Below are 27,166 nucleotides of genomic sequence, written 5' to 3' on the forward strand. Positions count from 1 at the left end.
CATATAAACGCACCTAATGTGAGGGTATATTGAGGATCAACATCTGTGTTGGACGATGTGGAGACTTTCCCAGATAGATGCCAGATATGTTTTTGTAAGGACTAAATGCATGATAGAAACTGAGGCTGATTTGATCTGAAACGCATCTGAAACTGATGGTTTCTCATCACTTTTTGTGTTTATTTAACTGATAAACAGGCCCAAGCCCCTGGCTCCCTTCCATAACTCATTTGGTACAGCAGAGAACTGCAGGTGTCCCATGATAGGCATCTTAAGCCTGGTTACATGCATTCATACAGGATTCATGAAAAGGATGTCAGCTTTGCTCCCTTCGATAGCTCAGTTGGTAGAGCGGAGGACTGTAGGTGCCCAACAACAGTTATCCTTAGGTCGCTGGTTCAATTCCGGCTCGAAGGATGTGCCAAGCTTTTGTATACATAGTACTCTGCGTTGTGGTCGCAGCAACCCTGGTTTGAATCCGGGTCATGGCAACCCCCAGACCGAATTTGTTTGCATCGCTGAAAAAAGATCCCACTTTCAACTTAGATTTCTTAAACTTTAAAAAAAATAATTTTGTCTACAGGCCCCTGTCCCGTATCAAAGGTCTGAAAGAATCAAACAGCACAAATGCAGAAGGTCTGCCCATTTAAAGAGCATAAAAGGGGTCAAAGTGTTAGATCGGGTTCTTTTAGTAGGAGGCTCAAGAACGGACCGGAGTAAATTCAAGTGAAAATGAAGTCTTTATTGGTAAGGCAACAAGTGGAGCATTTCAGCGCTGGTCTCAGTCTGACAGAACTCTCGCAGGAATCCGTCAGCCCGAGCCCCGTATCCCCGGTTACACCTCGTATATATGTCTCCTAGTTTCCCGAGGTGGATCCCTTGTTGATCAAATGTGATTGGATATGAATTGTCTAACTCAAATAATGTCTCTGAGGAATTATAATAATGTGTGTGTATCAATCTGCCCTTGGTTTCCCAGACTTTCCTGATTGTTTTGTCTGTCTACTCCTGCATCACTTAAGGTCATATGGAAAAGTACTGAGACTTATTTCATTCATAATGTCTAAGAACAAAGCCAATTATAACAATCCCCCTTTTGAAGTGATTTTATCATTTCAACTAATTCAGTCAAATAACTGAGGTAGGAATGTAATATTCTGTATTGTGTCACATCTGTATTAGCAGTAGCAAGACTTTAGCAGCCACCCCCCAACCTGCAAGAGCCACTTACCTTTTGAGATGTAGCACAACCAGTTAGGAGACGTCTGTCATCCCCCTTTTGATGTGACTTCATGTATCATTATGTAAGCTCATGTGTAAGCTGGTCTTCTTTGCAATTAAAAGCAGCAAGCAAATCTTCATTGCACAGGCATGGAACTAGTAAACATAATTGTAATGCTTAAGCTACACTTTCAAATCAGGACTATTCCATCATTTTACTCGGAACAGAACCTCTTTCCGAGAGGGTTAAGACCTTCATAAGTCACTGATTATAACTCTGCAAATAAGCACATTTAGAAAATAATTGTGATGCGTTAGCAAAACCTTCTATATCAGGAGTATTAATCAAGATTCTAGAAACAGAGACTCTTTTCTAGTAAGTTTAAAACCTTCCTTACTCAACTGATAATAATTCCGCAAATGAGCACATTTCTTGATAGATTATATGTAAATAATAATTTGCTATATGTATTGTGTGTATGTGGCCCCGAACCCATCCTCCGTGTGGAATCTTTGTTCATAATGGCCTAAAACCTTATGTGGTTAGCAAGGCCTTGCTTCCCCATAAGTACCATAACAACACAATACTGATTAATCCAAAAAATTCACATCATTTCCATACTACTGACACTCAAACATTGCATACGGCCATTAACATTACCAGCAGGTTCGTCCACCGTTTGCAGCGAATAGGAGCGAAAACCCGATGTATCCGGGAAAAATTCACCTATGGCCCCTAGTTGCACTTGGCGACCGACCAACTTATTACCGTTCTAAGTCTAAGGTCCCGCTCCAAACAGCCGAGTCACCCCAATGGCAATTGACATTCTAAAAATGATTCATTATCAGCCTTTAAGAGGAATCAACTAAACACTTTACAACTGAAATACAACACATTTAATTTTAACCAAGGCTTGACTATATGAGTATATTAGCCTCTTGAACAATTATGATTAACTTTTCTTTTAGATTATATATCTTTCTTAGATGACCACATGACGAGTCGTGTGGTCACTTGTGGTCCAATCCTGTCGGTGCTCGGTTTTCCTCTTGGCTGAACGTCTGTTCAGTACTCTGATCCGGAACTAATCTTGGAAGGAGAGGTCACCAGTACATCACTTCCCTGAGGGATATTCAGCATCCCCTCCCTAACTAATTTTGTTTTGGGATCATTTCGTTGTGTAGTTCTCCACCATCATCTTGGCATGATGGGAAAGGCCTCCCAGAACTCAAGCTTATGAGTCCTCCGGCCGTACATCCTGTAGTGGTTCTGAATCTGTGGAATAATATTAGCAAATCTCGCAGCGCAGTAGTGCAAAATGTCATTTGCACTGTATTTTTATACTTAGGGTATCTCTCTTTGAAAGGTTCAATTTCAATGCCCAATTCATTCTTAATTTATTTTTCATATGGACCCCAAACAAAACCAAACCAAAATAAATAAAATAAATAAAAATCAAATAAAAAATCATAAAATAAACAGAACCCAAAACAAAACAACTGGCCAGTTGGTATAACCTTTGCTTTTAGGAACCAGAATAGTCATCAAGCTGCTGTGCAGCCCTAATGAGAAATCCAGTACCATCACCTTATTTTTGCTGTGAAAAAACTTCAAATTATTTAGGGAACACATCATCACGATCAACATCAACATCAGCACAGTTGGTATACTCCTTGTTTTAAGGATTATTCTGCTGTGGAAAAATCATCGTTCAGTTTTGGGATCATGACAACACACAAACAACACTCAACACCAGACACCACAGGTTAGGACAACAGATGACAGACAACAGATGACAAACATATATTGCATATCTGGGTTTGCTCAAGCAAACGTCATATTTTCATTGGGGCCTAAGTAAACAAACAGTGGTTTTCATATTATGAGTTTGATTCCATGTCTTCCTCTTCCAGGTCCGGGAAGTCTTAATGCAAAAGAAGACACAAACACACACAGAATTTTTGGGAAAATTGGAGAAGTTTTAGTAAACCATGATTAATTGTTAATTAATTGCCAAACTGCTCCACTGCAGTTTCTCCTCCTGTGTTGTTGTTTGCTGCAAGACAGAAATATTTGTAGTTAGTTCTCATATTGGGAGCAGCACAGCATCAAGAAAGCAGACATTTCTTTTCAATGCCTAACTGATTAACTTGTTGAGGCTAAATATTGTCTGTCCTCTCTTAATTCAGGTCAGAGCGTTAAAAATAAAATTTCAGCATAATCTGCTTTATTCTTACTTGTTTGCTAGTAATAATGTTGTTTAATTCTTAATAGTGGCTGTGTTTCGTGATGCTGAGCCGTACACAGATAGTTCAGGATCAGCATTAAGTTTTTTCCGGTTCTAACTGAATCAGAAACACCTCATGTGGTACCAACGGTGTGACATCAGAGCTGTTTCTAACATCACATGATACCATAACATGTTTTCATACAGATATTAAAAACATCGGTTCATTTTAGTTCTTTATTTATCCTAATTAGAAATTAGAAAAAGCTCATCTTCCCAAAAGACTGAAGGAGGTATAAAGCAGTTTTAAATTTTCAATGTTCTCTTTCACTACCATGTCTAAAGCAGCAACCTTGGTTTCCAAATTATATTTGTAAAACACCGGTGGGACAACCTTTATTGGCAAAATCTTTTTTATGTATGAAGCTTCACATTTACACATGCATAAATAAGTGTATTGTGTCATTTGAGGGTAGACTTTTAATGTAAACTGGACCCTTCATTGACTTTAAATGATCCTTATTTACTCATTTCTTACTAGTAAATCCCTGACTGTCTGTCAAGGAGCTGTAAGCCAGTGCCTTTGTGAAGTGTGAAGTTGCTCTCGTTGCTTTTGTGTATGTATCCTTGCAGCCACTGGTCCAGAGTCCAATGGAGTTCTGTGTGCTCATCCCATAAACCCGCTTCTCTATCATTTAGTATCACAGCATAACCCACTCCTGTACAGTTCTTGAAATCTTCTTTCAAACTAATGCAGAACAAATGTTGCTGATCCATCTTTGCCTCAAAAGGCACATAGAGAAAAATCACTATTTGAGTCTGAACTCACTATGGACAGAATATCCTTTATTTTTCTTTGAGGATCACGTTGTGGTCCCTGCTCCTGATTTTCCTTCCAGTATGTGTGGTGTGTGTGTGTGTGCGTGTGTGTGTGTGTGTGTGTGGCTTTATATGTGAGTGTGCATGTGTCTGTATGTGGCCTTGGGTTTCACTGCTTTGTTTTATCTGACATATTGTCTTGGATGAGAAGTGCTATGTAAAGTGCTATATAAATAACGTCTGATTGATTGATCGATTTAGTGTAGTAGATTAAAAACTTTCTGGTCATCTCTAATGGAACGTCTTCCGATGACCCAAAACAACTAATTACAGAACATTTCATTCATCCCATTCATATCCTTTTTCTTTCAACCATCACGCCACCTATTGGCGTCCTTCTCCTTCTCCCTCAGGTAGCCCTTGTCCCCCAAGCCGTTAGTGCCCCCTTTGGGAACTCCCCCTTTGGGATCTCCTCAGCCCCCACTCACCATGGCTGTTGCTTGGCAACCGAACCTTTTTCTCACATTCACACAGGTCATCATAGTGTCCCAAAGAAGCTATGGACAGGGTATTTTCTCCCCGTCCAGGCCTCATGTGGGACAACCTGAAAACATTCATATATAGGTCATATATTATATATCATATAAAATAGTAGGTTAAATAATGCATAATATAATGCATAATAGGGATAGCTTCAGACAAAGTTAAGTCTGTGTCTGCATAGATCTTTATTTTGGCTTTCTAAGCTGCCCTGTGCTCACTGTTTTTAAATGCGCCATAAAAACAAACCTTGACTTGTCTTGTTATGGCTCAGTCTTTGCTGCAGCTGTCCTTTCTGTATTTTTAAACCTATTTGCTTCTTTGTTAAAAGAGCATATTAATTGTTTCATAGATCTGCTGCAGTTAAGTAGTTAAATGATTTAGTTAAATAGTCAAATGTTTTAGTTTGAATCTAAATATTGCTGATAACTATTGACTATTGAATTGGTGACCAGAGACAGAGGAAATTCCGAGCAGCTAAAATTTTAAAGTCAAGTTAATATCTCCTAATAACAATAAAGGCTAAGCTTTAACAACTTTAAAATGTTATCAAATTGTTTGACATTTGATTGTCTGGCCGTGATATTAAATCCTAAATCCTGGTTGTTTAATCTGTGTCACATGGTCTGACTGCCTGCTCTCAGTCCTGTTTCAGGTGTAGAACATTTTTCAGATTATATTTTAATTAAAGGAGCAAATCTCCTAAACACTCTGCTTGTGTATTTTACTTTAGCTCTTTAAGAGAGCTGTTAAATCCTATGTCAGCAACAATTTGTATGAATGTCTCAAACACTGTTCTTCCTGGATTTATTGTTTCTTATCTCATCTCTGTGATTTTTTCATTTTAAAGCTGTTTTCAGTTTATCTACATACTTTGGTGTCTTTCCTAATCATATGCATTTTAAAATAGATGGATGAATCAATACTATTTGCTTTAGTACAAAATTAAACCCTTATTATAATCAGTATATCATTATAAACACAGGCCAATGATCACTCAGAGTCTGTTTGGATTGTTCTCACTCTCAGGTCTGAATGAGAGGAAAAACAGGGTTGAGAAGAGACAATCTTAGGGTGTGCGCATTTATGACAAAGAGAACAACTATAAATTAAATTGGGAATATTATGGCTCAAAAAGTGTTTGAGGCTTTTCATTATTCATTATTCCTGTAATGCTGCTGCACAGCTGATCTTTAGTTAGAAACCTCAGGCCTCAGGTCAAGCCTCCAAATCTGTTAATTCTTTCTTACAGGTCTCTTATTAGTGCGTTGATGCTGAAAAACAATTATTAACTTTTGTCAATAAACTTTGGGATCAAATATATCATCAACTTTTTCCTTCTGTATCCTGCATGTGCTTGATTCTTACTCTCTCGTTTGTTTTGAAAACATTTTGAACACACACACTCAGCCTCAGTGGAGCAAACTCGCACACTCTTTTTTCTGCATTTCTCCAGTCCAATTTATCTGTCCATCGTTTTACTTCTCACCCCGGGACCATTTTCTTCCATCTTTCATTCAATTTTTTGTGACATATTCAAAAGTTATACACGTGTTAATCAAAGTAGCCTATATGGAAGACGTAATTGCCCAAATGCTGAAAGTAGTGAAGAAACTTCTACGCAGAACGCTGTGTTCTGTGCGCTCCACCTCTCTGGGTTACCCCACTTATCAAAGCATTTGTTTATTCCAAAACTTTGGGTCACACCATAAAAATACTGATTTCCCCAAACAAAGTGACCCGTATAGCACGTGCAGCCACTTGTTCTCCCCTCTTTTTATCTATACCAACCCCAATATTGAACAGAAACCACTCAAGATCTGCTGGCGCAGTCAAATATCTTCGAGCGGCGAACCCCACCCCACAGTTGCATGAAAATAAAAAAAATCTGACCCTGTGTCCTACAGTATAAATTTATTCTTGTCAGACCGACTGTCTCGGGATTATAGACCGCTTCGCACCCCGGAGGTCTCAATCCCTCGTTCTAACTTTCGTCAGAGGAGAAACCTTCCGTGTCGGAATTCCACTAATTTTATTTATTTATTTAGTTGACCCCCTCAATTTGGGGATTTTATAAACTACTTCGGCCACACTTAGCTATTAGTGCACGGAAACAATTTGAAGACAAGCTCCCCGCATGGGACATTCATTTATAAAATGAATTTATCTTGTCACTTTGTTCGAATTCACTTGTCAGGACACTTATTCACTTTCCCTATGTGAGACTGTGTGTATTATACTTCACGTGTTACCATTCAATGCAAACAGACAGTACATTAACACTTGGATTCACTATGACCAGAGGACAACTTAATTTAGACAACTTCATTTAGTTTACCCAATATGCAGATATTTCACATTTAGTCATTAAGTGGTGTTCTGCTCACCTTTTCTCTGGCGGCTGATTGTCTGAAAAAAGCTGTCCCTCCAATCACCTCGAGGCGTCTTCCCTCGGACGGGGTCGGTCGCACGGCACGGTGGTCCTTTAGCCTTCGAACCTCGTGTCACGGCACCATTTGTTAGATCGGGTTCTTTTAGTAGGAGGCTCAAGAATGGACCGGAGTAAATTCAAGTGAAAATGAAGTCTTTATTGGTAAGGCAACAAGTGGAGCATTTCAGCGCTGGTCTCAGTCTGACAGAACTCTCGCAGGAATCCGTCAGCCCGAGCCCCGTATCCCCGGTTACACCTCGTATATATGTCTCCTCTGAAAGGCTGATAATGAATCATTTTTAGAATGTCAATTGCCAGTGGGGTGACTCAGCTGTTTGGAGCGGGACCTAGGTTGGTCGGTCGCCAAGTGGAAATGGGGCCATAGGTGAATTTTTCCCGGTTCAGCCATCGGGTTTTCGCTCCTATTCGCTGCAAACGGTGGACGAACCTGCTGGTGATGCTAATTGCCTTATGCAATGTTTGAGTGTCAGTAGAATAGAAATAATAATAATAATCAAAGTGTTTTTATTGATTTTCATATCACAGACATCAAACATCCCAAACAAGACAAAATAGTAGGATTCAAAATATATACCACAAACACAGGTCTAAACTACAGACAAAACAGTAACAAGACAGATCCTACTACTACTAGACGACAGACATAGCCACCACCCGTGTGGTCCAGACACTCTCGGGTTAAAAATAAATAAGTAAATAAAAATGGTAAAAATGACAACAGTAATAACAATAGTGATATTCATTCAAACATAAAAACAAAAACAAAAAATAAGGGGGGGGGGTTTCAGAAGCTGCCACTTATGTTTGAGCAGATGAAAACTCATGTTCAAAGTAAGAAATAAAAGGCTGCCAGATCTTAGAGTATCTCTTAGTATTGCCCAGTAAAGTAAATCTAAGATGTTCTAATTTAAGGTGTGCCATCACCTCCTCTACCCATCGTTTGTGAGTTGGCGGTGCTGCCTTTATCCAGTTAAATAAGATCAATCTCCTGGCCAACAGTGACGAGAATGCTATTGCTTTCCTTTGAGCCATCGTTAGTTGTGTTTCCCCTGGTGCCACACCAGAAATGGCTGCAAGAGGACCAGGCTCTATATTTTTGTTATATATGGATGAGAACGTTTTGAAAATTTTGGTCCAAAACTCTTTGAGCCTGGGACAAGACCAGAACATGTGGGATATGTTGGCTGGCACCTGTTTACATCTAGGGCAAGTCGGATCAGCACCCTGGTAAATTCTTGACAGTTTGTCCCTTGTGAAATGAAGCCTGTGTAACACCTTAAACTGTATCAGTCCATGTCTAATACATACAGAGGAAGAGTGTATTAATTCTACTGCCCAGCCCCAGTCAACATCCGATATGTCCAGCTCTAACTCTTCCTCCCATTTCCTTTTTATGTAATCAAGGGATGGGGAAGCCACCTTCTGGATATTTACATATAGCATAGAAACCATCCCTTTAAGAGTCGGGTTCAAGTCCAACAGCCCATCTATCCACCCACTCCGCGGCAATTCAAGGGATGAGGAGAATGTCTTTTTCACAAAATCTCGAATCTGAAAGTATCTGAGGTAGTTAGTCCTTGAGGGGATTCCATATTCCTTCTCCAGCTGAGCAGCAGACATAAACACACCATCTTTAAAAAGATTTTTAACACATTCCACCCCAGCTCTATACCATTCTCTAAATGCTGTCCCCCCAAGGGCCGGAGAGAACAAGTGATTGCCATAGACGGGAGCGGAAGGGCATTTCTGTCTTTAAAATGAGTTCTGAATTGGACCCAGATTTTGATAGATTCATGTACAACCGGATTGTTCGTGTAAAGGTGCTTGCTTATGGGCAGAGGGGCACAGATCAGGGAGCGTAGGGATACCGGGCTAGATGCATATCTTTCCATATGTACCCACACTGGGGTTTCATCATCATCTAACTGAGAGACCCAAAACAACAGCTTATGTATATTAGCCGCCCAATAATAGTGCATATAATTTGGTAGGGCCAGGCCTCCCTCTTCTCTCTGTCTCTCAAGGAACTGTCTTCTTATCCGGGGGACTGTTTTTTTCCAGATAAAGGTAGATGTACATTTATCCAGTTCTTTAAAAAATGATTTAGGAATGAAAATTGGTATTGTCTGGAACAAATACAGGAATCGTGGCATTACAGTCATTTTAACAGAATTTATCTTCCCTGCTAATGATAGTGGGAGAGATGACCACCTTTCCATATCTAACTTTGCCTTATCCAGCGTTACTTTAAAGTTATGATTAAATAAGTCTTTGTATTTACTTGTTACATTAACGCCTAAATAGGTGAATTTATCTTTATGTGTTGTAAAGGGATAGGCCTGGAATGATAGTCTCCTCGCCTGTTTATTAATTGGGAAAAGAACACTTTTTTCTAGGTTAACTTTATAACCCGAAACCCTCCCAAAGTCCTCAATGATAGCAAGAGCCACCGGGATGCTTGTGACAGGGTTCGACAGGAAAAGGAGGAGGTCATCAGCATATAGCGAAAGTTTATGGTTTTGCATCCCCCTGCGCATTCCCCCCAGTCCAGCAGCATTCCTCAGCATTATAGCGAGGGGCTCAATTGCCATATCAAAAAGCAGGGGTGACAAGGGGCACCCCTGCCTTGTTCCCCGGAACAGAGGAAAAGGTTCAGATATTATATTGTTTGTTCTGACCATGGCCTGGGGGTTCGCATATATTATCTCAATCCACGAACGAAATGTAGGACCAAATCCGAATCTCTCAAGGACCGTGAACAGATAGGAATACTCTATTCTATCAAAGGCTTTGTGGGCATCTAGGGCTATCACAATCTCAGGCTCAATGTTGTCTTCGGCAGTGTATATCACATTAAAGAGGCGACGAAGATTACTGGAAAGTTGTCTGCCAGCAACAAACCCTGTCTGGTCAGGATGTATTATCTTACTTATAACAGGCTCAATCCTAGCTGCTAGTACTTTGGTCAAAATCTTATAATCACACCCAAGTAAACTCACTGGGCGATATGATTCACATTTAAGTGGATCCTTATTTTTCTTAAGGAGCACAGAGATCATAGCCTGTGACATTGTTTGAGGTAAAGTTTTTTTATCTAGGACCTCTTTATATAGTCTACAGAGCAGGGGTATCGGTTTAGGAGCAAATGTTTTATAAAATTCACTTGGGAACCCATCAGGGCCCGGCGCTTTACCTGTCTTCATGTTTCGAATCGCATTCTCTATCTCCCTTGCAGTCAGGGGTCCCTCTAATCTATCCCTATCTACCCTCTCTAGGGACGGCATTTCCAGATTTTCGAAAAAATTCTTCACTCTCTCCCTGTCATTTACTTCGGAAGTATAAAGATCCCTATAAAAAGATTTAAATTGGTTGTTAATACCTTTCTGATCTATAATTTTATTTCCCAGATTATCCCCTATCTCCACTATCATACCAGCAGCTGCTGACTGCTTCAGCTGGTGGCTGAGGAGCTTACCTGCGCGCTCACCATGTTCATAAAGATCCTGTCTCGACCTAAGATATAGATCCACCTCACGTTGATTTATTAAAATATCATATTCAGTTTGGAGCAAAATACGCTTTCTATGTAGCTCCTCAGAGGGAGCAGTAGAGTTTGCCAAGTCAACTTCTTTTATTGCCTCTGTTAGTTCTGTAGTACGCTTCATCTTTCTTTTCCTTTCACCAGCATTATATGAAATTATTTGTCCTCGAATATAAGCTTTTAAGGATTCCCACAAAGTGGTACTGCTTATGTCAGGGGTATCATTAAGCTCTAAGAAAAAGGTTATTTGCGAATTTATAAATTTTGTAAAATTATCATCTGCCAATAGCCTGTTATTAAGGCGCCACACTCTCTGAGGTGGTGTATTCTCAGGAAAGTGAAGTTTCAATATGACTGGGCTGTGGTCAGAAATTATTATACCAGAGTATTCTATACCTGCTACTATAGTGGTCAATTTATTATCTAATAAGAAGTAGTCGATCCTAGTATACGTCCGATGTGGTGGGGAGTAAAAGGAGTACTGCCTGGAGGTTGGGTTTATGTATCTCCATGGATCAAATATACCATATACCTTACAGAAGGAGTTAACGCATTGTGCTGATTTGCTTAATACATTGGATGTTGAGCTAGAGCGGTCCAGAGTTGAATCTAGGACACAATTCAAGTCTCCCCCTAGAATCAAATTATGAGTATCTAAATTTGGTAATAATGAGAATAGATCCTTAAAAAATTGAACATTGTCCCAGTTGGGTGCATATATGTTTACCAGGACCACTGGCATATTGAATAATTTTCCAACTACAATAATATACCGACCATGTTTATCTTTTATAGTAGTTGTTTCTATAAATTGTACATTCCTGTGTATGAGGATGGCCACTCCCCGACTCTTACTATTGAAATTTGAGTGATAAACCTGATTAAATCCCCCCCTACAGAGCTTGGTGTGGTCCCTATTCAACAAATGTGTCTCTTGTAAGTATACTATCTCTGCTCCCTGGTCTCTCAAATGTGAAAATACCTTACTCCGTTTAGCTGGCTTATTGATCGCCCTTACATTCCAGCTCATCAGTTTTGTGGCCATTCTGCTCGGATCCATGGTTGGTGCCATGTCCGGAGATCGTAGCCTGATGTCACCATTGCGCCCCTATGGTACCCATTATCCGAATCACACCTTGAAGATTAGGCAGCAAAAGCAGAAAGTTAAAAGGAGGGGGTCTGGGAAGGAAGGAGGGGGGCATCACGCACACAGACACAACCAATACATAACACATAACATATATGAACGCTAACCCACACATAACGCTCTTAAGAAGCTCGCTCGTGGCCAACCGGTCCACCATCTACTGCACACACAGCCTATCGTGTGCAGCTCCGTGCATATCATCCTCTTAGTCTGCAAAGTATAACATCACCCTTCTGACTTATTCACCATAGAGGGTAGGCAACAGTGGTCAAGGGGGAACATACAACCCTTAAACCTTGAATAGAGTAAAACAATAATATGAGGGAGAACGAAAATAGCTTCTAGAAAGAGATGGGGGTTATAAATATATGTATACCTTCCCTTTAAATATACACTGGAACCAGATACTTTGTCAATATTGCAAGGACTGGTCAACAATATCCTGCCCATATTAATCCCCCCATTTCAACAGTGTAAGCATGTGTAATTTCTACTTAGCCAGAGTCCAATCAGTCCATAGGTTTCACCCGGGGCTCAGTTCCTTCTTGATGTAATCCGTGGCATCCTTTGGGTTTTCGAAGATTTTCGTTTGTCCTCCTTCTGGCGTAATCACCAGTGTTGCCGGGTAACGCAGCCCGTATCTGACCCCGGTGCAGGTCCGCAGGAGGCTTCTTGCTTCTCTGAAGGCTGCTCTCTTACTGTTTACCTCCTGGGTGAAGTCCGGGAAGATGTGAATCCGTCCGCTCCGACCCTCGGGTGTTCTCTCCATTTCCCTCGCCCTCTTCAGTATCTCCTCTTTCTCTGTGTAGTAATGACACCTCACTACAAATGCTCTCGGCGGAACTCCGTTCCCGTCTCGTCTCGCGCCGAGTGTCCGGTGCGCACGGTCCAGCGTCGGCGTTGTTGCTAGACCCAACTTTTCTTTCAGTAAGCCCGCCACAAACTCCGACGGCTTTTTGCCTGCCTCGGCCCCTTCTCTTACCCCTACGACACGGATATTGTTGCGCCGTGATCGTGCCTCGAGATCTTCACTCCGTCCCCTCAGCTTCAGTACCTCCTTCTCCATTTCTTTCAGTCTCGTCTCCATGGTGGTTATGGTGTCCGACTGATCATTTAACGTTTCATCCACCTCCTTTTTTCGTTCTTCCATCCTATCAGCCAGACTGCTAGTTTTGTCCCCAATCAGCTTCACCTCCCCGCGTAGCAACTCAAACTGGGCTTTCGTGCTCTCTTCCAAACTCTTGGTCCATTTTTCCATCTCAATCATCATCTCCTTTCTTCCTTTTTCTATCTCTTCCTTACATTTCACGATCTCGGTCTTCGTCTCCTCTCTGTATTTCGTAGCTCCAGCGTTGGCTTTTTTAATCTCGGACATCATGTCCTTAGCCCACTGAGGTACGTCGTCGGCCTGTGATGGGCTAACATTGTCCTTGCTAGCAGAGGAGGCCACGTTGCTAACCACCTGCTGCTTCTCTCCACCCGTCCGAGTCGATCTTGAAGTCATTTTCGGTCTTAAAATGCACCGAGAGCGCACTTGTTAGCTCCCGAAACAAAAAGTATTCGGCCACTCCCCCAAACTGATAGAAATATGGCGATATTAATATTTTTTGACAACATTTACACGGAGCCTCCGCACGCACGTCTTCACACGGCAAAGCACATCCGGCGACCCCGGGTACAATCTTTAAAGGGATGCTGTACATTACAGTTTAATATTTTAAAAAAAACTCAAAATCTTTTATTTATTGTTTTCTTTGTATTATATATTCTTATTAGTTTCACTTGCCTGAGTGGTTCAACTTAAGATGTTTAATTTAAACTCTAGCCTGTTTTGCTCATGAAGTGTAATAGATCTTAGTGTTCCATCTAAATGGTTAGGAATCTCTTCATTGTAGTTTGACAAACTAGGGGCCCCCAAACAGCATCTTGCTTAGGGCCCCCACAAAGCTAGAAACGGCCCTGTTATTATTATTTTAGTAGCCTACAGTAGCCATCTTCACCCGCATCTTCATGAATCAGTCAGTTATTCATACACGCATGTTTGTTTTACCGCAGCCACGGACATGTTGATTAACATCTATTTATTTTGTTTATTATTATTTCTATTCTTAACAGAACTCCGCGAGAGACGCAACTCTACACCAGGCCCCAGCACCGAGGTTTTGAACCAAGCACCGAAAAGACCCCGTCTCGCCCCATCTGATCAGTTGTCCGATGTTGAGGATTCCTGCGATGACACCGAGTCAGATGAGGATGAAGTTTCAGGATACATCCAACTCAAGCCTCCAAAGGGCGATTCATTCGATGTCCTTTTGTGGTGGAAAGAACACCAAGAGGATTTCCCCAACCTGTCAAGAATTGCGCGAGGTGTCCTCTCAATCCCCGCATCCAGCGCTGCCAGTGAGAGAGATTTTTCCTCCGCTGGATTTGTGATCCAAGAGCGCAGAACGCAGCTCAAACCTGGGACTGTGGACGATATATTGTTCCTGCACAGTAACCTGAGATAGATGGCCTTTCCTCTTGTACAAAATTTCATGTTATCAGTTAATCGCTTGGCACTTACTTCCTATAGAAGCCTCTTTGGCGCCACGTTGTTGTTGTTGTTGTTGTTGTTTTTTCAGAGGCGCATTTAAAAATAAAGTGCTCTATGGGAATACGTTCGATTTGTGTGATTTTTCACGGGCACGGGTGGGTAACGGGTAGAATGTTAACGGGTCCGGGCGGGTACGGATTTAACTTTGAAAAAAACACGGATTTGCGGGTGGGTGGGTGCTGTACTCTGTGGATATGGGTGGGTGCGGGTCTCAAAAAACGGACCCGTGCAGGTCTCTGAGCTGTATAGAATGTTTGTGTGACTTAAATAGGTAACAGAGAAAACACTGAGAGCACTTATTCTCGCACAAATTTGCTCATAGGGCAACTCAAAATCAGGCCGGTTGGCTCAGCTGGTCAGAGCGTGGTGCTAATAACGCCAAGGTCATGGGTTCAATCCCCATACTGGCCACGAACATCAGTAACAACAGCACATGTATAGGCGCCCTTCCATAACACATAACTTTTAAAGATATATCAATATATTTGATGCTGCTTGTCCTGGAACGGATCACAGGGGAAGCGGTGTGAGCAGACATCCCTAGCCCCGCTTCTCACAGGACATAATCTACACCTCTTCTCGGGTGGACACACAGAAATACCAATGCAAGACCAGCATGGTTTATTTCTTGTGAGTCCTGGACCTTCCCTCAGGCCTCCTCACCGTGCAACTGATCCAAAATATCTCCCCTAGGGGGAATCTACATAATATTCTGACCAGATGCCCATACCGCCTGATCTGGCTTCATTCAAAGAAGAGTGGCAGAGACTGTATTCTCAGCGTATTCCAGATGACTACGCCTATCACCCTGATCCAAGAGGGTGAGCCTAATCACAGAGTGGAAGATGATTTCAGCCCTTATGCATTCGCAATCTCATTCATTTAGTCACCACTCATAAGGAGTTACCAGAGGTGAGCGTTGGAAGGAAGATCGACTGGTAGAACGAGCTCCTCCAGTCGTGGTCAAAATGGTCTGATCCCTAAACTCTTCCACTTGAGGCAGCAACTGGTTCCAAGCAAGAAGAGGGCCCTCAACCCTTTTCCAACTGAGGATCAGAGCCTCAGACTTGGAGGCACAATTTTATTCCTGGCTGTTTCACACTTGGCAGCAGACCACCCCTGTACCGGCCAGATGACTCATGTGAGACCATGTGGCCTAATGGACAAGGCGTCTGACTTCGGATCAGAAGATTGAGGGTTCGAGTCCCTTCGTGGTTGTCTTGTTTAGTTGTATGCTGTCATATATGTACAGAAATCAAGAGCACTGTACTGAGTACTAACCAAATAAACACATGGTGAAAGCTGGTAAGTACTTTGCTAGTTGTACTCCATGTCAGAAATCCTCTGAATGGGATGCCATTAAAGTCGGAGGATTTTACCAGTCTGTTACTGGTAAAAAAATCCAAAGTTAAGCTGATGTTACGCACTGATCTTGGCTTCCCCATACTGCCTACACTCAAGCTATACAAAAAGATGAGAGACAAGAATGAGTAAGTTCTATCACGTCGAGTCATTGTAGCATATAACAAATGATAAAATAATTGCTTTGAAAGCAATTTTTTGAAGAACTAAAAGTCTTTCAACTCACCTGCTGACAACATCCAAATCCGCAATACCAAAGGCAAGCTGTATAGAATGTTTGTGTGACTTAAATAGGTAACAGAGAAAACACTGAGGGCACTTATTCTCGCAAAAATTTGCTCATAGGGCAACTCAAAATCAGGCCGGTTAGCTCAGCTGGTCAGAGCGTGGTGCTAATAAGGCCAAGGTCATGGGTTCAATCCCCATACTGGCCACGAATATCAGCAACAACAGCACATGTGTAGGCGCCCTTCCATTACCCATGACTTTTAAAGATATATAAATATATTTGATGCTGCTTGTCCTGGAACAGATCACAATGGAAGCAATTTGAGCAGACATCCCTTGCCCCGCTTCTCACAGGACATAATCTACACCTCTTCTCGGGTGGACACACAGAAATACCAATGCAAGACCAGCATGGTTTATTTCTTGTGAGTCCTGGACCTTCCCTCAGGCCTCCTCACCGTGCAACTGATCCAAAATATCTCCCCTGGGGGGAATCTACATGATATTCTGACCAGATGCCCATACCGCCTGATCTGGCTTCATTCAAAGAACAGCGGCAGAGACTGTATTCTCAGCGTATTCCAGATGACTACGCCTATCACCCTGATCCAAGAGGGTGAGCCTAATCACCACAGAGTGGAAGATGATTTCAGCCCTTATGCATTCGCAACTCAAAATCAGGCTGGTTAGCTTGGCTGGTCAGAGCGTGGTGCTAATAACGCCAAGATCATGGGTTCTATCCCCATACTGGCCACGAACATCAGCAAAAACAGCACCTTCCATAACACATGTCTTTTAAAGATATATCAATATATTTGATGCTGCTTGTCCTGGAACGGATCACAGGGGAAGCAATGTGAGCAGTTGGTAGAGCGGAGGACTGTAGGTGCCCAACAACAGTTATCCTGAGGTCCCTGGTTCAATTCCGTCTCGAAGGATGTGCCAAGCTTTTGTATACAGAGGCTCTTTTGGCCAACTCCGTCAATCCTTTCAAAGCTTTTGGAATATGCTGTTTTACGAAAGACTGTACCACTCTCTATCGAACTTGCTAAGGGCTAGTGGCGCAATGGATAACGCGTCTGACTACGGATCAGAAGATTCTAGGTTCAACTCCTGGCTAGCTAGGCATGCTGGTTCTAGTCTCTCACTTCTCCCACTGCTTTAGAACAGGATCGCTTTAAACCTTCTACTCCCTGGGTATCCCAGCTCACTTACGCCCCAAAGATACCTCACAGTGTGTCGTCTTGCAACACATGTGGCTGACCCCACACCGTAAGGAAAGCTCGTCTTCCTCTTTATCTCTGCTGTCAATGATTTTGCTCCAAACACAAAAAAAAAACCATGCCTGCCAGCCACATGTCGCAGAGCTACATATGCTATCCTTGGGATACGAAGGTGTTTCGGATCACATCAAAGCCACACACGACAAAAACCCACAACCGGCCGTGATCGTATAGTGGTTAGTACTCTGCGTTGTGGTCGCAGCAACCCCGGTTCGAATCCGGGTCACGGCAACCCCCCGACCTAATTTGTTTGCATCGCTGAAAAAAGATCCCACTTTCAACTTAGATTTCTTAAACTTGTAAAAAAATAATTTTGTCTACAGGCCTCTGTCCCGTATCAAAGGTCTGAAAGAATCAAACAGCACAAATGCAGAAGGTCTGCCCATTTAAAGAGCATAAAAGGGGTCAAAGTATCAAACAGGCCCCAATGAGAAATTGTGCCTTTTTAATGAGTCGCCAAGGCCGCATATGTTCTGTGTTTTTTAGCTCTTCTAAAGGGAGGGTTTTCACACACCGCCACACCCAAAGTATAAACATCCTAACAACAGAAGATGAAAATCGTGCGCCAAAAGAATGGATGGATAGACCTGACAAAAAAGAACCAAACAAAAAGGCTGGACTTTTGCGCTGGACAATGTGAGGGTATATTGAGGATCAACATCTGTGTTGGACGATGTGGAGACTTTCCCAGATAGATGCCAGATATGTTTTTGTAAGGACTAAATGCATGATAGAAACTGAGGCTGATTTGATCTGAAACGCATCTGAAACTGATGGTTTGTCATCACTTTTTGTGTTTATTTAACTGATAAACAGGCCCAAGCCCCTGGCTCCCTTCCATAACTCATTTGGTACAGCAGAGAACTGCAGGTGTCCCATGATACGCATCTTAAGCCTGGTTACATGCATTCATACAGGATTAATGAAAAGGATGTTGGCTTTGCTCCCTTCGATAGCTCAGTTGGTAGAGCGGAGGACTGTAGGTGCCCAACAACAGTTATCCTTAGGTCGCTGGTTCAATTCCGGCTCGAAGGATGTGCCAAGCTTTTGTATACAGAGGCTCTTTTGGCCAACTCCGTCAATCCTTTCAAAGCTTTTGGAATATGCTGTTTTATGAAAGACTGTTCCACTCTCTATCGAACTCGCTAAGGGCTAGTGGCGCAATGGATAAGGCGTCTGACTACGGATCAGAAGATTCTAGGTTCAACTCCTGGCTAGCTCGACACGCTGGTTTTAGTCTCTCACTTCTCCCACTGCTTTAGAACAGGATCGCTTTAAACCTTCTACTCCCTGGGTATCCCAGCTCACTTACGCCCCAAAGATACCTCACAGTGTGTCGTCTTGCAACACATGTGGCTGACCCCACACCGTAAGGAAAGCTCGTCTTCCTCTTTATCTCTGCTGTCAATGATTTTGCTCCAAACACAAAAAAAAAAACATGCCTGCCAGCCACATGCCGCAGAGCTACATATGCTATCCTTGGGATACGAAAGTGTTTCGGATCACATCAAAGCCACACACGACAAAAACCCACAACCGGCCGTGATCGTATAGTGGTTAGTACTCTGCGTTGTGGTCGCAGCAACCCCGGTTCGAATCCGGGTCACGGCAACCCCCCGACCTAATTTGATTGCATCGCTGAAAAAAGATCCCACTTTCAACTTAGATTTCTTAAACTTGTAAAAAAATAATTTTGTCTACAGGCCTCTGTCCCGTATCAAAGGTCTGAAAGAATCAAACAGCACAAATGCAGAAGGTCTGCTCATTTAAAGAGCATAAAAGGGGTCAAAGTATCAAACAGGCCCCAATGAGAAATAGTGCCTTTTTAATGAGTCGCCAAGAACGCATATGTTCTGTGTTTTTTAGCTCTTCTAAAGGGAGGGTTTTCACACACCGCCACACCCAAAGTATAAACATCCTAACAACAGAAGATGAAAATCGTGCGCCAAAAGAATGGATGGATAGACCTGACAAAAAAGAACCAAACAAAAAGGCTGGACTTTTGCGCTGGACAATGTGAGGGTATATTGAGGATCAACATCTGTGTTGGACGATGTGGAGACTTTCCCAGATAGATGCCAGATATGTTTTTGTAAGGACTAAATGCATGATAGAAACTGAGGCTGATTTGATCTGAAACGCATCTGAAACTGATGGTTTGTCATCACTTTTTGTGTTTATTTAACTGATAAACAGGCCCAAGCCCCTGGCTCCCTTCCATAACTCATTTGGTACAGCAGAGAACTGCAGGTGTCCCATGATACGCATCTTAAGCCTGGTTACATGCATTCATACAGGATTAATGAAAAGGATGTTGGCTTTGCTCCCTTCGATAGCTCAGTTGGTAGAGCGGAGGACTGTAGGTGCCCAACAACAGTTATCCTTAGGTCGCTGGTTCAATTCCGGCTCGAAGGATGTGCCAAGCTTTTGTATACAGAGGCTCTTTTGGCCAACTCCGTCAATCCTTTCAAAGCTTTTGGAATATGCTGTTTTATGAAAGACTGTTCCACTCTCTATCGAACTCGCTAAGGGCTAGTGGCGCAATGGATAAGGCGTCTGACTACGGATCAGAAGATTCTAGGTTCAACTCCTGGCTAGCTCGACACGCTGGTTTTAGTCTCTCACTTCTCCCACTGCTTTAGAACAGGATCGCTTTAAACCTTCTACTCCCTGGGTATCCCAGCTCACTCACGCCCCAAAGATACCTCACAGTGTGTCGTCTTGCAACACATGTGGCTGACCCCACACCGTAAGGAAAGCTCGTCTTCCTCTTTATCTCTGCTGTCAATGATTTTGCTCCAAACACAAAAAAAAAAACATGCCTGCCAGCCACATGCCGCAGAGCTACATATGCTATCCTTGGGATACGAAAGTGTTTCGGATCACATCAAAGCCACACACGACAAAAACCCACAACCGGCCGTGATCGTATAGTGGTTAGTACTCTGCGTTGTGGTCGCAGCAACCCCGGTTCGAATCCGGGTCACGGCAACCCCCCGACCTAATTTGATTGCATCGCTGAAAAAAGATCCCACTTTCAACTTAGATTTCTTAAACTTGTAAAAAAATAATTTTGTCTACAGGCCTCTGTCCCGTATCAAAGGTCTGAAAGAATCAAACAGCACAAATGCAGAAGGTCTGCTCATTTAAAGAGCATAAAAGGGGTCAAAGTATCAAACAGGCCCCAATGAGAAATAGTGCCTTTTTAATGAGTCGCCAAGAACGCATATGTTCTGTGTTTTTTAGCTCTTCTAAAGGGAGGGTTTTCACACACCGCCACACCCAAAGTATAAACATCCTAACAACAGAAGATGAAAATCGTGTGCCAAATGAATGGGTGGATAGACCTGACAAAAAAAGAACCAAAACAAAAAGGCTGGACTTTTGCGCTGGACAATGTGAGGGTATATTGAGGATCAACATCTGTGTTGGACGATGTGGAGACTTTCCCAGATAGATGCCAGATATGTTTTTGTAAGGACTAAATGCATGATAGAAACTGAGGCTGATTTGATCTGAAACGCATCTGAAACTGATGGTTTCTCATCACTTTTTGTGTTTATTTAACTGATAAACAGGCCCAAGCGCCTGGCTCCCTTCCATAACTCATTTGGTACAGCAGAGAACTGCAGGTGTCCCATGATACGCATCTTAAGCCTGGTTACATGCATTCATACAGGATTCATGAAAAGGATGTTGGCTTTGATCCCTTCGATAGATCAGTTGGTAGAGCGGAGGACTGTAGGTACCTAACAACAGATATCCTGAGGTCCCTGGTTCAATTCCGGCTCGAAGGATGTGCAAAGCTTTAGTATACAGAGGCTCTTTTGGCCAACTCCGTCAATCCTTTCAAAGCTTTTGGAATATGCTGTTTTACGAAAGACTGTTCCACTCTCTATCGAACTTGCTAAGGCCTAGTGGCGCAATGGATAAGGCGTCTGACTACGGATCAGAAGATTCTAGGTTCAACTCCTGGCTAGCTTGGCACGCTGGTTTTAGTCTCTCACTTCTCCCACTGCTTTAGAACAGGATCGCTTTAAACCTTCTACTCCCTGGGTAACCTTTGTAAACTCACACAAATTTACAAGAAAGGGAAATAATGGTATTGCTGATAGATCCACAGGTTGTGAGAACTGAATCTCAGAAACATTTTTTGATATGTGGCACTCGTGTTTCCCTGTTCCAACAGATATCCTTTGAATGGTGTTACACCCCCCCCCCTTTCTGTCTTCTCAAACCCCAGCTGGTGGAGGCGGATGGCCACCCTTCCTGAGTCTGGTTCTGCCAGAGGTTTCTTCCTGTTAAAAGGACGTCGTTTCTCTCCACAGTCGCCTCAGGCACCTTCAGGACGGTAGATTGGACCGAAAACAAAGTTTCAGTGCAATCTGTTGGTTTCCTTAGCTAGGAAATGATTTTTGAATTGGCTCTATATGAACGAATTGGATTATTTTATGAATAATTATGATTACAATTAATTGAATTCTAATTGGCTTGAATTGGACTTTATTATCTAAGTGCCTTGAGATGACATTTGTTGTATTTGGAGCTATATAAATAAAAATTAATTGAATTGAATTCCGGGTTATTGTAATTTTGATTTTTTTGTGGTAAAGTGGGTGTTACTGACGTCATCGTCGTGCTACTGCCACAGACAGCCCACAGACCTGCTGCCTATTTATTCATTCCGCTAAAATTCAAAACTAGTAACCCGGATTTTTTTAAGTAAGCGACGCACCTCCACGTTACCAGTGCTAGTGTAGAGTAATTAATAAATTATAAACAGCAAAGTTTGTGCCTGTATAAACTTGTCCATAGGAAACCGTTTCATGGCTGAATATCTCAAGAGAGCAGCCAGACGCCTCGCGAATATCTTCGGAACAGCTCCAAATGACCAACAACAAGCAGGGGTGAGTAGATCATCATGTTATAATGTGAAATCAAGGGCCCAATGTCAAAAAACCGGTCTTATCCTTTAAAGAGCTCGTACTCCACTTTATTTAACAAACATTTTCAAACATGTCTCCAGGTTCAACATCACTTGTTCTACTGCCTTATTCATGTAGTTGACCTTCTATTTATGCTTGGTAGGTCCACCTAGTGGTCATATTTGGAATGGCTATTTAATGCATACTGCATATCAACACATCCCCCCTTCTGTAGATCCAAACATTAACACACTGATACTTAACTTACTTACTTAATAGATCTAACACACTGATACTTACTTTAAACATTCATCAACACATCACCAGTTTTTTTTTTTTTTTTTTTTTTTTTTTTTTTTACAGTGAACCAATATCCAGTACATTCTTCTTACAAGTTCAGTCTATCAGGTCTTTTTGTCTGGCGCCCAGATCTTCTCAGGACAGGTAATTCCGACTGAACATTGCTTGTGTCCTCCTGCAAATGTCCATCGTCTGCACTTGATGCTGCGTCTGCACTGAAATCATCAGAATCATTTTCAGCCTCTGTGAAAGTCTCTTTTGTTTTCAGAAGGCTGCGGCGGTTCCTTCTGAGCACATGTCCTTCTTCAGTCTTCACTTCATAGGATCTAGGTCCGACCTCCTGGAGAACAGTTGCTTTTCTGTTCCATGCTTCTTGATCCTGGATTCGCACCACGTCATCCTTGGCGAGTGGACTGAGAGGCTTAGATGACTTGTCAAAACGTTGTTTCTGTTTCCACTTCATGTTCTCCAATTTTGTCTGTATCCCTGTGTTGTGCTTGATGTCTGTGTAACAGGGAAGGGTTGTGCGTACTTTGCGATTCATTAACAGTTCTGCGGGGCAGCTCTGTAGCCTAGAAGAGCTAAGTAAGGATCTGACTTGCTGTCTGTGGTCTTTTTCAGAATCTGTTTAATGATGTGCACCCCCTTTTCAGCTTTGCCATTTGCCTGTGCATGCTGAGGACTGGACGTGATTGAAAGCATAGTGGCTTGCCCACGTGGGTTCAAACCCCACTCCTGGTACCATGTGTTGTTTACGAACTCAGTCGATAAACTTTGTAGCTTCCTTAAAGAGCTCGTACTCCACTTTATTTAACAAACATTTTCAAACATGTCTCCAGGTTCAACATCACTTGTTCTACTGCCTTATTCATGTAGTTGACCTTCTATTTATGCTTGGTAGGTCCACCTAGTGGTCATATTTGGAATGGCTATTTAATGCATACTGCATATCAACACATTTATAATTTGACCTCATTTGCCTTCCACATTTGGGTATATACTGAAGTGATTGTAATAACCCCAGCCCTAAATTTGACTTGTCCTAAGTGTAATTGCTTTTGTTTCGCCTAATTTTAAATCAAACAACCTCAAACATCCCTACATGAAACCACATTTAGATAATAATGATTCTATTTTTGTGAAAGGGGGATGAATTCATACCCTCTGTACACATAGCCTAGCTTTACATTAACCTGTTTTATTAATGTTTGCAGATGACTAAGACAGGGAAACCTGATGCTTACTGGAGGGACATCTGTGTAAAATATGCCCAGGGCCAATACCACTTCTCTACTGGCAAATGTCCAGGGGCCAAGAAGTGGAAAAGAGCCCTGGAGAAAATTGATGCTTGTCCCCTGCAGAACCACACAAAGGATCTGTTCGGGGGATGCCTTCTGTGCTCCTGTGGGTTCCACAAGGTAGGTGAAATGATTTACTAAGTCCTGATAAGCCACTGCAGCATGTGGATTTATTTATAGAACAATATATACCTGCACAATTCTGGAGAAAACTGTGAGTGTAGGATTCTGAGTTGCATGTAGCATGGCCCTCTTTTTGTAACAGAGACAGAGAGAGGAGACACAGAGACAGGGAGAGGGGACAGGGAGAGGAGACACAGAGACAGGGAGAGGAGACACAGAGACAGGGAGAGGAGACACAGAGGCAGGGAGAGGAGACACAGAGGCAGGGAGAGGAGACACAGAGACAGGGAGAGGAGACATGGTGACACGACAAACTAAGCAACACTGATTGACCAGAGTATTACGTCCCCTCCTCCTCTCTTCCTTAGGCTACCTGCTACTCAGAGGACATGCATTTCTGTTGTGGGATGATTGTGCTACTCATGGAGGAGATGGATGTGTATGCATGTCCTTTCTTCATCTTTGTGTTTATACTGGTTACAGGCGAGCGCATAGGAGTGGAATATTTATTGGCCCAGACCAACAGAGGTGACCTCCTGGCTCCATCGCAGGTCCCTGAAGTCCCCTCGCAGGTGCTGGAGGAGGAGGAGGAGCCGGATGACACCATCAGCACGCCTGACATTGTCGGCCAGTCAGCTGCGATAGGGGCTGGTGATCCTCTGAGTGCTGTGATGGGTGACGCTAAACCCGGACCCCTCGTCACAGAACTCAATAACACTTTCTGTAACACCTTACTCTAAAACATAATATTTAACTGAAGTAAATGTGGTTACATTTTAAAAAGATAAATGAATGTAAAATCAGCATGGCTCACACTCACATATTAGAAACAAGAGTGTACATTTATTTGCTTGGTTATTCTTTTTCTCACTTTTCAGACCAGTCAATGTGACTGGAGAGGTGTTGCAGGATGGGAGGCAGTTGATGCCCTAGCATCCTACCTACTAGACTTGAATCGCACCATCACAGCCTTGTCAGCCAAGGAGGAGGAGGAAATAGTCCACCTCTACACAGCTCTCCATAACATGGACAAGAAGCCTTCAAGGTACAAAATAGTAATTATTTTGTGCACCAGAATTAAACATACACTCCATGGGCTGAATGAAGAATATGGATGTCTCTTTCACCATTTAGCTATACCCAGAAGGCTAGGAAGAAAGCGCGGGCATCAGCAGGACCGTGGAGAGCACCGAGGAAGCCGAGTGGCTCTGCTCCTGGACAGCAGGCAGCAGAGAGGTGCTTTCTGTCATTTTGGTTCAATGCAAATCATTGACTAAGAGACAGCACATGTTATTAAGTGTAAATTACTTTATTGCAATCCCTACTGACATTGTCACTTGGTTCTTTGTGGCTTTACAACCTTGTTCACGGTCCAGATCATATCACACTTCTCTCCCACAGACTGTACATGACTCACGGCCAAGCAGCCCGGGACCCCGAAGTCCACAGGGTCAGTGAGTGTGTCTGCCTCAGACTGGCCAAGGAGTTCCAGCAGTCACGCAACAGGCCCAAGGACATGAAGGGGAAAACCCTGCCCATCCCTCAGTCCACTGTGAGTGTGTACAGCCACATTAGACAGCTGCTGGAGGACAGCAGGGTTGTCCTGGTCCAGACGACGCTGGCTCTGGTGCCGGTGAACAACACCACGGTCTCTGCATGGTATGTGTTATTTCATTTACCTTCCCCATACAGTTAAGACAGTATCTGTATATACATGTATATGAATATTTAACCTCATGCTTGTTAGAAAATATGTAATACACTGTATGTAATAACCTTAGGGGGGGAGGATAGGCTTACACATATAAAATAATGAATGTTTGTCTTGTAAGCTGCTTAGGAGGGACAAGAGGAAGGACGGTAACATGCTGCTGAAAGGTACAGTTCTCCCTCAACAGCTGCACCTGGCCATGGAGCCTCTCCCTCCAATCAGCACTCTCCCGGCTGCCCCTGTGCAACATGCACACGAACAGATGACCTTTGACCTCCTCAGTTCCCTCCACAATTTGGGCCAGCTCCGTTCCAGCAAGCTCCCTTTTCATATGCTCCCCCATTTCCCCACTTTCCATCTACACATGCTCCTCCTTTTTCTCAGGCTCCTCAACCACAAGCTCCTCCAGAGGGCCTTCCAGGTGCCCAGCCAAGGCAACCTGCCTGGAGGCTGAACAAAGCTGCCCAGGAGGATGAGGAGCGAATGGCAAGGGGGGAACAGCCACGGAAGAGGCTGAAAAAGGAGAAATACCACTCCACCTGCAAAGTGTGTGGCCAGGACAAAAACAAACAGACTGGACACACCCAGCTAAAGGGGCGGTGCTACTGTCCAGAGTCAGGACAGACCCTGGATGACCGGAGGAAGAGTGGAGGCCTATAGTCACCATTACTTCGCTCTCTCTGTTGTTTGTCTGTGTGTCTGTTGGCGTGGATATATGACAGGGCCAGAGCTGAGGTGTGTAGCAGAGTGGCGCAGCGGAAGCGTGCTGGGCCCAGAACCCAGAGGTCGATAGACCGAGAACATCCTCTGCCATGTATAAATTTTCAAATAAAACTCAACATCTCTCATTAAAAAAACCTGGAAAAGATGATGAAACATTCATAGCATCACAATTGACACTTGACCAACTCTGAAACCCTTTCTACACACTCTTAATTCAAACTCGTTTGGTGTGCTCACGGGTGTTCTCCAAAGTCAACTTTTTTGATATAAGTAAGAAAAAATAATTATTGTGTCAAAAGACTGAAATCTTTCACTTTTGTTAAATGGATTAGAGGACCGTTTACCTGATTTATTTAAGTTGTGTTTTTTATTTTGAATAGTCACGTGGATAAGGCACTGGCCTCCTAAGCCAGGGATTGTGGGTTCGAGTCCCCTCAGAGGTGTGTAGCAGAGTGGCGCAGCGGAAGCGTGCTGGGCCCATAACCCAGAGGTTGATGGACCGAAACCATCCTCTACTATGTACACATTTTCAAATCAAACTCAACATCTCTCATTAAAAAAAACTGGAAAAGATGATGGAACACTCAGCATCACAATTGACACTTGACCAACTCTGAAACCCTTTCTAAATCTCTTAATTGAAACTAGTTTGGTGTGCTCACGAGTGTCCTC

At 42.9% G+C, this 27,166-nt stretch overlaps 10 non-coding genes across 10 annotated transcripts; all 10 read left to right on the plus strand.

Annotated features, from left to right (window-relative positions):
- The first annotated feature begins 328 nt into the window (after positions 1-328).
- Positions 329-417, plus strand: trnay-gua (transfer RNA tyrosine (anticodon GUA)). Its single transcript is given in 2 exon segments — positions 329-365; positions 382-417. It is a non-coding gene; the product is annotated as a tRNA-Tyr (tRNA).
- A 14,461-nt stretch (positions 418-14,878) lies between these two features.
- trnai-aau (transfer RNA isoleucine (anticodon AAU)) lies at positions 14,879-14,952 on the plus strand. Its single transcript has one exon. It is a non-coding gene; the product is annotated as a tRNA-Ile (tRNA).
- A 734-nt stretch (positions 14,953-15,686) lies between these two features.
- Positions 15,687-15,759, plus strand: trnar-ucg (transfer RNA arginine (anticodon UCG)). Its single transcript has one exon. It is a non-coding gene; the product is annotated as a tRNA-Arg (tRNA).
- Positions 15,760-16,263: 504 nt separating this feature from the next.
- Positions 16,264-16,337, plus strand: trnai-aau (transfer RNA isoleucine (anticodon AAU)). Its single transcript has one exon. It is a non-coding gene; the product is annotated as a tRNA-Ile (tRNA).
- A 474-nt stretch (positions 16,338-16,811) lies between these two features.
- On the plus strand, positions 16,812-16,885 carry trnai-aau (transfer RNA isoleucine (anticodon AAU)). Its single transcript has one exon. It is a non-coding gene; the product is annotated as a tRNA-Ile (tRNA).
- Positions 16,886-17,573: 688 nt separating this feature from the next.
- On the plus strand, positions 17,574-17,645 carry trnah-gug (transfer RNA histidin (anticodon GUG)). The gene has a single exon. It is a non-coding gene; the product is annotated as a tRNA-His (tRNA).
- A 715-nt stretch (positions 17,646-18,360) lies between these two features.
- On the plus strand, positions 18,361-18,449 carry trnay-gua (transfer RNA tyrosine (anticodon GUA)). The gene is given in 2 exon segments: positions 18,361-18,397; positions 18,414-18,449. It is a non-coding gene; the product is annotated as a tRNA-Tyr (tRNA).
- Positions 18,450-18,953: 504 nt separating this feature from the next.
- Positions 18,954-19,025, plus strand: trnah-gug (transfer RNA histidin (anticodon GUG)). The gene has a single exon. It is a non-coding gene; the product is annotated as a tRNA-His (tRNA).
- A 715-nt stretch (positions 19,026-19,740) lies between these two features.
- trnay-gua (transfer RNA tyrosine (anticodon GUA)) lies at positions 19,741-19,829 on the plus strand. Its single transcript is given in 2 exon segments — positions 19,741-19,777; positions 19,794-19,829. It is a non-coding gene; the product is annotated as a tRNA-Tyr (tRNA).
- A 504-nt stretch (positions 19,830-20,333) lies between these two features.
- trnah-gug (transfer RNA histidin (anticodon GUG)) lies at positions 20,334-20,405 on the plus strand. Its single transcript has one exon. It is a non-coding gene; the product is annotated as a tRNA-His (tRNA).
- Positions 20,406-27,166: the final 6,761 nt, after the last annotated feature.

Source organism: Odontesthes bonariensis, chromosome 8, assembly GCF_027942865.1.
Source record: "Odontesthes bonariensis isolate fOdoBon6 chromosome 8, fOdoBon6.hap1, whole genome shotgun sequence".
Classification (NCBI taxonomy): Eukaryota; Metazoa; Chordata; class Actinopteri; order Atheriniformes; family Atherinopsidae; genus Odontesthes; species Odontesthes bonariensis.